Source organism: Papio anubis, chromosome 3 (genome assembly GCF_008728515.1).
Source record: "Papio anubis isolate 15944 chromosome 3, Panubis1.0, whole genome shotgun sequence".
NCBI classification, from domain to species: Eukaryota; Metazoa; Chordata; class Mammalia; order Primates; family Cercopithecidae; genus Papio; species Papio anubis.
In genome coordinates, this window is record NC_044978.1 from 144,794,004 (window position 1) to 144,802,538 (window position 8,535).

Sequence of the window (8,535 nt, forward strand, 5' to 3'; positions counted from 1 at the left end):
TTATGGAAATGGTCTGAGGTCAGCACCCCCTGCATTTATTACCTGGGCTTTTGTAATAGCCTCCTTGATTAGCCCCTTGCTTTCAGGCTTACCCCCTCCCATTCATCCTCCCTAAGTCGCCAGTATCATTTTTCCAAAGTACAGATCTGGTCAATTTCTCTATCACTCTGTATATGCCACCAAATATCTTTAACAGCTTCCTGTTGCTATAGGAAAAAGTCTAAATTCTTTAATATGGCCCACAAGGCCCTTCATAAAAGAATAGCCACATGCCCCCCTTTTTTTTCTAACCTTCCAAATTTTACTCCCCCCAAACAAGATCCAATTTGACGGAATGTGTTTTATTAACACATTAGAAATTCTCTTGATGGCATCCCTCCCTGTCTCTAATGGTTTCTTGTCACCACCTTGAGCTTCTCTATTATAGAGTCCAAAAGACACTCAACAAACACCTGTTGATGGCTCTGCAGAGAGAAGGCGTACTTTGCACCTCTGGGCCATGTGTTTTATGTGAGCAATGCTAAAAAATACAGAAAAATCATTTGCCAATTCATGAATTATGTATAAATTTCTACTTCTCTTTCCAAAGGTATTTCTTTAAAAACAAAGTTTATTCATTGATTACTTCCTTTTAGTAAGTGGAAATGTTGACTGAAATATGGTTCTTCATGTGAAATGCAAGACTTTGGAAATTCAAATATACATTTAGAAAAAGCATGCATTTTCATCTCTTAGCTGACAATGACTGAGGCAGAGGCTCTCCTTAAAGCAATTACCAGTTGGAGGAGAAGTGTAAAATTCAGCATAATTCATCAGCTGGTTCATTTTTATTTCTTCAAACATTAGTCTGGGTTTGGTATGAAATAAGTGCATGTATACCTTAAGTACATTCTACTTTTTGCTGCCTTTGCCTTAAAAAATCTGCTGGATTCATCACTAATCCATTCTACTCAACAGATAATGATTGAGTGTCTACTTTGGGCCAGACACATTTTAAAAGATGGAATCATTTGCTGTAATTATTGGCATATTCAATATTACATATCCTTGCTTTAACCCAGCAGTAAACTGAAATGTGTAGTTTAGATGGTTTTATAAGTTATGCTGTAGAAATGATGGAGCTATGCATGGAAAATATGTAAATCTGTCACCTCCTTTTGCTCCTCTTGACCACACTAGTAGTCCTCCACATCTGTATCCTGCTGTGCATTCATAATCTCACTCACCACTCAAGAAATGTGGCATTCTCCTTGTTTTTTCATGTTAAAAACCCAAGAAATACATTAAGTTACCTGACTGTAGTTCACTACAAATTCCCATGCAAGTGTGTGTGGGAGGTGGTATGTGTCTGGGTGTGGGTAAGTGGGGGAAGAGGACAAGAGAATAAAAGCAAAAGAAATGTGGACTTATTTGTATTGAGTGTCCACTACATACCAGTCACCCAGCATACCTAATTCATTCAACCCCTATAGGCTTTATATTTGTGGTAAAGACAGTACTATTATCCTCTGCTTTACAGATATAGAGACTAGCTGTACAGATTGTAATCAGGGAAACAGGCTCCAAACCCATTCTTTCCACTACTTACACTAGTACCCAGACCTTCTATCCCCAAATCTGTCTATTCCATCACACCTCTCTAGCCCATCTGAAAGAAGGATTCAGTGGTGTGAAGATGCCCTTGGGAGGGCTATCTATTAGGTTAATTCCGGCTTTCCCACACTTTGACTTCTTAATGGCTTATTTGCATTGTTTTAGAGACATCATCAGAGTTTCTCTTACTCAGAAGCTGAACTTTTTCAAAATAAACATCACCTACAAGGGTCATGTTCGCTGATGTTATGGGTCATGGAAATCTGACTCAACTTCAGAAACTTGGTATCTACAGCAAGATTTCAAATGCACAATAAGGATGAGGTTCAGTAACCTCCATCCATTGCACTTTATCTTTATTTTAGAGTGAATTTGGTGGCTGAGGTAGGTCACTGTGTGTTAGGCTTCTAGCCAAGGATGATCTTCAAACTATCACCAGTCAACACTGGTTGATCACAGTGGAGTATCCATCAGAGAGGCTCTGATCTCTAGAGACTCTCTCTGAGCCAGACATTAACTCTTTAGCTGCTGCATCATGGGAGAAGCGTGAGGGTCTCAGGAGAGGAGTTGGAGTAGATAGGATCTCAGACAGGCATTCAAAAGAACTTAGGGGACTGACCCTTTACCCAATGGTATAGCTATATTTTAATGTTTTCACAATGAGTGCAGCCATATTAGTGGCTATTGATTGAGTACTGGCTCTGCTTCTGGTGCTCTTCCCTACTGCCTTACAGCTCCTGCTCCCACTTTTCCCAGCAGATGACTCTCCTGCACTGGGCCGGTGTTGCTTCTGAAGAAGAGGGAAGAACAGGATGACATGTAACCCTGAGGAGTTGTTCAGTCTTTCTTTGGCCTTCTAGCGCATCTGCAAGCCTTCAGGAATAATGCTGTACGGCAGTGACTGCTTATCATTCACCAATATCCATTTTTCTCCTCCTCTAATAACCAACTCTGAAGTTTCAGCTAGACACATGGCTGCCCAGTCAGAGACTCATTTCCTGTTTCCCTTGAACCTCAATGTGATCACATGTCTGTTCTAGGCAAAGGGATTGTACCATATTCAACTTGCACCTTACAGAGAAATGAGTAGGGCTTTCCTTGCCCCTTCATGCTTTCTGATATTTGGGATGCACATAAAAGATAAAGCAGCCACCTTGGATGGGAAGGAAGCTGCATGCTGAAGATGGCAGACCTGCTCTACAAGCCTGGACTCTTAAGTTCTGGATGATTACATGGGAGAGTAATGTTAAGCCTTTCATGCTTAAGTCACATAATATTGGGAGACCTTTGTGATAGCAGCTTAGATTCCACCTTTATAATACTGCTCGTTGCATTTTTCAGTTGACTGGGTTTCCACAGCTTACTATCTTCACCAAGGAGACCGACAGTGGGTCTGCACAAAAGCCACCATACATACAAAATCTGTAGGGTGAAAGCCAGGAAACAAATACATATGGAAAATGCCTTAAGAAAATGTTAGACTTTTTTCTCCTACAGTGATGAATAATAGCTTTTTGGGTCTTATATCTTGTACTGGTTTCCTTTTCTCTGTGTGAGAACTCTTTTTCTACTTCGTGGGACTCCTTTGGGGAATTCTATCATGGCATCCTTCTTCTCTGTCCACAGAGATAGTCACGTGTCCCAGACTGAACCAATCATGGTGTCCACTCCAATAGTTATTGGTCCAAAGGGTAGGCATGTGACCTATTGAACCATGCATACACGGGCTTCTTTGGGATTGATATGTAGATGCCAGATGAAATATGGGATCTCTTCTCTCTCTCTCTCTCTCTCTCTCTCTCTCTCTCTCTCTCGGTGTTGCTAAATTAGGATAATATAAGCACCAATCTGGCCACATTAATAGTCCTTGGCTGAATGGAGAAAGGTCATCTTCAATAATAGAGTATTATATCAACACCCAGATATAAAACAAACTGGGAGGTGGGTTGAGAGAATTCTGGTGGTATTGGATTCTTGGTTCCAGACCCTGTGACTTTGTTCCTAAAGCTCTACCCTTTATCCCATGAGCTACCCCAGGCATCTTCTCAGCTTTGCAAGCCAATAAGTTTCTTATTTGCTTAAGCTGGTTTGAATTGGAGTTTTGTCACTTGAGGGGTTTTAATAATACCTGGTCAGTTTCCAAAACTTCTCTATAACATAATTACTAATTAATGCCCAAGTGCTCACAGATTCACATGAATTAATATGTTCCTCATCTGGTTTAACATTTGCATTTTACCAAGGGCTTTCTAGAGCTTATACCTTGATGCAAAGGGGTCTTTTCAGTGGCAGGAACAAGTTTTAGGCAGTTTAGCAAGCCAAAGGGAGAGACATATGCTGGGTACCTAGGCTTTCTGCAACCTGCCAAGTCATTTGGGAGTGTGGAGCAGAATTTTCAGTCTCCATATCCCCACAATGGTAGCTTGGAGCAGAGATTGGAGCTAATGGATGTCAGGAGCTTCTTTAATGAGCATTCTTCCCAGCCCTGGACCTCTCACATGGGTCGTTCCATTCCTGGTCCTCCCTTCACTCTACTGCAGCAAGGCATGAATAGATTGTTTAGAAGGGAATTCACCACTAAATAGCAATTACCACCAATACTGCCACACTTCAGGGAAGGACAGTTTTGCAACTAATTACTTCCCATGGAAATACCCAAACATGATTTTGTTCATTATTAAAATTTTCCAATAAGAAATTTATCTTCCCCATTAAGTAATACATTATTCTCCTACAAAACACACAGTAAACTAGAATTACTAGGCACTGCTTATATTAAATTGTTGCTTAATAAATTAAAACTCCTATGGTTATGAATAAAGTAGGTCATCTGCACATTTTGTAAATTAGTAGTTTCTTGTAGTTATTCTCTCCTGGTCAAAGCCTAAAAGAGGGGGAGAAGAAAAATGATTATCATTATTATTTTACTGTTTTCAAGCAAAGTACTGCTCTCTGCACTGTAGCTTAAAATAAACCACTCAATCTAATACAGTAGAATCAATGTTGTTAAGTATCAATCAACAAGGTTGATTTTTAAAGACTATGGTCTGTAAACTTTTTAAGTCACATTAGAAGCTATATGTACTTGGATACATAAGACCCGATGAATAACCAACCTCAGTATTTGAAGATTCTTGATGCACTAAGCATTGTCCAAAGTGACTTTAAATTATTGCTCAAAGGTTTTCTCCTCTTACAACTTTTGAGTGGGTTGAGAAACCTTTCTTTGTGATTTTAAGATAAGTCAACTTTTCCTCTGTCATCTTTTCTATTTGAGATGGATAGAGTTTTTTCTAGTCATATACAAAATGGTTGAAGCTACTTAAGAGTCAGTTACAAGGACTCCTCAAGTTACAAACTCCTTACTTAGGAAATCCTGTAATGCAAATAGATCGTTGCACTGTGCTTTTGTGCTTTTTTATTTTTTTTTAAGTCTCCCTACCCACTCAGAGGTCACAAGAGACAGCAACCCAGCCACACTGAGACAACTACTCCACCTTCTTGCAAAACCTGGAACTGTTTAAACCCATATATCACATTCTCTTGAAGGGTAAACATACTGCATCTACCCTGCCCCTCATCCTTGCTTTTCAGCAGCTGTAATTCAGTTGTTTATATTCAGCTAATCTCCTCCTTATATCTATATGCATATCTTCTTTGAGAACACCTTTCTTTGTTGTCTCTCTCTTAAACTTTTGTCCAAGACCTCAGGGATCTCTTTTTCTTTCCTGAGCAATTTTCTCCTGTTACATGTAACTTCTTCCACCTCTTTTTCTCATCATGCGTCAAAACAGAAAGAAAAACAAAACAGGAACAACGACGACAAAAAACCTTTATCCTGTTTAATGTATGTAAGAGTAATACTAGTACTAATAAGGAAAATAAAAGTCAAACATTGGAACCTCAGACAACATAATAAAGAATCAGTGTTAGACTTAACGTATAATAATAATAATAATAATAAGGAATCAGTGTTAGCAAGCCTTTGGTGTACTCATAAGTTTCCTTCAGAATCTCTGCAAAAGATCATCTGCTTCTAATGAAGACATTTTAGGAAAAACTTTTTTTACATTTAATGTTTTTTTGTTGAGTCATTAATTTTGAAATGAATATCTTCTACCCAAATAATATGGTAGTTCAGCTACATTAAATAGGTTAGCATTATTTCTATGTGTGCTATAGTTACCAAGAAATAACTTTGTCACATTCTCAAGTTAAAGACATCTTGTATTTTAAAAAATAGTTTCTCTTTTAGAAATACCCCCACTACCATGGTTAAATATCTCTATAAATTTAGTTATTGATTTAAAAATCAAATGATTAAGTAATTATCAGAGTAATAATTATTCACTGGAAAAACCCGAAACAACAGGTAAATGGATAAAATTGAAAATGACACCTTTTACTCCTTTGTCTATCCATCATCAGAAATAGTCAAGAGTTTGAAATATTTAAGATTTTTTTTCCATGCAGTCACAAGCATATTTTTCCTATTTTGGAGAGGGGAAAAATTATCCATCTCCATCTGTCTGTTATCTATCTACCTACCTACCCAGTAACTTTTTCTCCCACTCATTATGGGATGCTTTGGTGTATAGGCAAAAAAATTTTTTTTCTTTGTGAGATCGAGTCTCGCTCTGTCGCCCAAGCTGGAGTACAAAGGCATGAATTCAGCTTACTGCAACCTCTGCCTCCTGGGTTCAAGCGATTCTCCTGCCTCAGCCTCCTGAGTAGCAGGAACTACAGGCACACACCACCATGCCTGGCTAATTTTTGTATTTTTTTAAGTAGAGACGGAGTTTCACCATGTTGGCCAGGCTGGTCTCAAACTCCTGACCTCGTGATCCACCTACCTTGGCCTCCCAAAATGTTGGGATTACAGGCGTGAACCACTGCACCTGGCCCACATAATTTAAATTTTAAAACAAATTTCTACCCATTACATACTTATTTCTGGTTAAAAAAAAAAGGAGCGGAGAAGGAGGGGCAGGCTACATATGAAGCTAGTTCATCTGAGATCACAAAGTGGGGGAAGATGGAAGGAAAGTTCACTTAACTCTATAGACAAGAACTCATAGTTCAGAGCATAAGAAAAGAAAACAGAAAATGCTTTTCATTATGGCTTAAATACTATGAAGTTGGAAGACAGATTTTGCTAAACTTTAAAGAAATATCTTCTTTTTAAAAAGTACTTTCTTTACAAAGCACAGAATCCTCTATGATTATAAAATAAGTCATTAATGCACTTTCGTGTGTACTGTGCCTCATCCTTCTGAATCTTCTGACTTTGTTTTTACATTTTGCAAACTCACAAATTTTCACCTCTTTACAGTAAAATGTTATCTTCTTCATAGGACCCAGAAACAATTACAGGAGACTAAAGGTAGCCATACTGTCTTTTTTGGGAATGGCTAAATGACAAAAGACAAATGCTTTCTCTTTTCTTTTCTTTTCTTTATACCTCATTAGAAGCCAAGCAAATACAATGTCAAAGAAACACTGGACAGCTGTAACTGAGTTTATTCCCCTGGGACCGACAGATCAAGCTGAGTTGCAGCTTGTCTTTTTTTCTGTCACGTTCCTGGTCATTTACCTTATTATGGTAATGGGCAATGTGAGCATGATTTTGATCATTAGAAGTGACTGAAAACTTCACATTCCAATGTACTTCTTCTTTAGTCACCTCCCCTTTGCAGTTCTCTGTTACACTTTCAGTGTCACTCCTCAGATGCTGGTTACTTTCTTATCCAAGAGAAAAACCATTTTCTTCATTGGTTGTGCGTTGTTTGTTTGTTTTTGTGAGACGGAGTCTCAGTCTGTCGCCCAGGCTGGAGTGCAGTGACACGATCTCAGCTCACTTCAACCTCCACCTCCCGGGTTCAAGCAGTTCTCTGCCTTAGCCTCCCAAGTAGCTGAGATTACAGGCACGCACCACCACACCCAGCTAATTTTTGTATTTTTAGTAGAGATGAGGTTTCGCCATGCTGGACAGGCTGGTCTTGAACTCCTGACCTCAGGTGATCCACCCGCCTTGGTCTCCCAAAGTGATAGGATTACAAGCATGAGCCACCACATCTGGCCGGTTTTTTTGTTTTTTAACTTTTATTTTAGGTTCAGGAGTACACGCACAGGTTGGTTGTGTTTTATAATTCCACTTATTCATTGTCCTGGTAACCAGAGATTATCATATGCTTACAGTGATGGCTAATGACTGCTACATGGCCATTTGCAAGCCCTTGTTGTATGGTAGTAAAATGTCCAGATATGCCTGCTTCTCTCTGGCTTCTATTTCTTAAATATATAGCTTTGCAAACAATCTGGCACAGACCATCCAGATGCTTCATCTGTCCTTCTGAGGATCCAATGAGATCAACCACTTTGACTGTGCAAACCCCCTCTCTTAGTCCTCCCTTGAGCAGGTACCTGTGTCAAATAAATCACTGTGTTGATGTAGTCACACTGTCTTTTGAAACCTGAATATATTTTATAGGAGATTAAACACAAATATTGGGATGGTAAGTTTCTAACTCAACGTCCTTCCTTTGAGATGCGTCATGGAGGAAGCACAAAGCACTGTCTTATTAGTGGCAATAATTCTTAGTTGCAGCTAAGAAGAATTTGCCCTGTGAAGTTCCTCTGAATCATGTGCTTCTATTGCTTGGGCATTCTTATTTTTCTAACTTTGACTGACTTTTACCAGAGAGAGCATAAGACTGTAATTTGAATGCTGCATCTTTTACTCCCCACATTAATGTTTTTAAAATAATTATTTCCCATCATTAGGGGAAATGGTGCCTACAAGACAACATAATGTTTACCCACCACCCTAAAATACTTCCTTGGGCTGATTTTTCTCCAGGCATCTTTCTTTTTCATTGACTGAAGATTGAAATTCTTCCCTGGTGAAAGGAATGGTCTCGCTCCTATTGGTACTGATTGATC